The sequence below is a fragment of the Rousettus aegyptiacus genome, unplaced genomic scaffold (assembly GCF_014176215.1).
Source record: "Rousettus aegyptiacus isolate mRouAeg1 unplaced genomic scaffold, mRouAeg1.p scaffold_m13_p_1, whole genome shotgun sequence".
NCBI lineage: Eukaryota > Metazoa > Chordata > Mammalia > Chiroptera > Pteropodidae > Rousettus > Rousettus aegyptiacus.
The window spans coordinates 5,302,762-5,303,821 of record NW_023416284.1 but is presented as its reverse complement, the minus strand read 5'-3'; positions in this window follow the sequence as shown (position 1 = coordinate 5,303,821).

Here is a 1,060-nt window from a genome sequence, read left to right as displayed (position 1 = left end):
TGTTATGAGCGAGTCTGCAGAAATGCTGAGTGGAGAGGTCATGGCTGGACCGGTCAGGCTTTGCTCCAGGGAGGGGTTGCAGGTCTGCAGCCATGGCAGAGGCAGGACAGGGGGCCAGGGGCCTGCCAGTGTGGGAACAGCTCCTTCATTTCCTTCCAGGAGGAAGCCAACATTCAGTGGCTCCGGGCTGGATGCTCCAGGGCTGACAGCCTCAGGGAGGCAGGGAGGCTGGACCCATCTCTCAGAGTGGCCCCTCCATCCCTCACGGCACCAGAGTTGCAGGTCCAGCCTGGCTCAGTCCATCCCTAGGCCTCACCCCCAGCCTAGGAAAAATCGATGTTTCCAGACTGAGGATGAGAGCAAGGCCCCCTCTCTGCTCCTCCCTTCGGCCGCCTCGCAGGCCCCCCCGGCAGCCTCCCGGTCTGGGCCGGCAGCATCGCCTGGAGACCTGAGCTGGAGACCACAGAGTCCAGAGCCTGGCAGCACGTCCATCCCTTCCCCGGCTTCTAGATGACCCCCTGGATTCCCCCTGACCCCCGGCTTCCCTCCCCAGGCAGGCGTCGCCTTCACCTCACCAGCCCCCCAGCTCTCTGTGATGAAAGACAGTGGTGCAAAATTCGTTGGGGAGAAAAACAGGAAGTGGTGCCTGAGAGCAAAGCATGGCTGCAGAAGCGCGGCCCGGGCGGGGGCCGCAGCAGCCCCTCCACCCGCAGCCTTACAGGAAAGTGGTCGGGGGGGCAGCCCCGGCCGCGCTGCGGGGGCGCGGGGGCGGCGAGGGGGACTCCAGCGTGGGACCCTTTGGCCACGAGGGGCTTTATTTTTAGCCTAAACATCACACCTACATCCTGCATCTTATATCTTCTCTTACCTTCTCACAGGGCCTCAAAGGTTAGCACGATGTCTCCACTGTACAGATGAGCAAGCAGACTCAGAGAAGCCCGGTGACTCGTCTGAGGCCACACAGCCTTTCCCACGGCTAGGTCACGGCTCCTCGACTCTTTCTCAGACTTTGATTTCTATTTGTGGTGTGTTTTTGTTCTGGGCCTGCGAGCCCACAGTG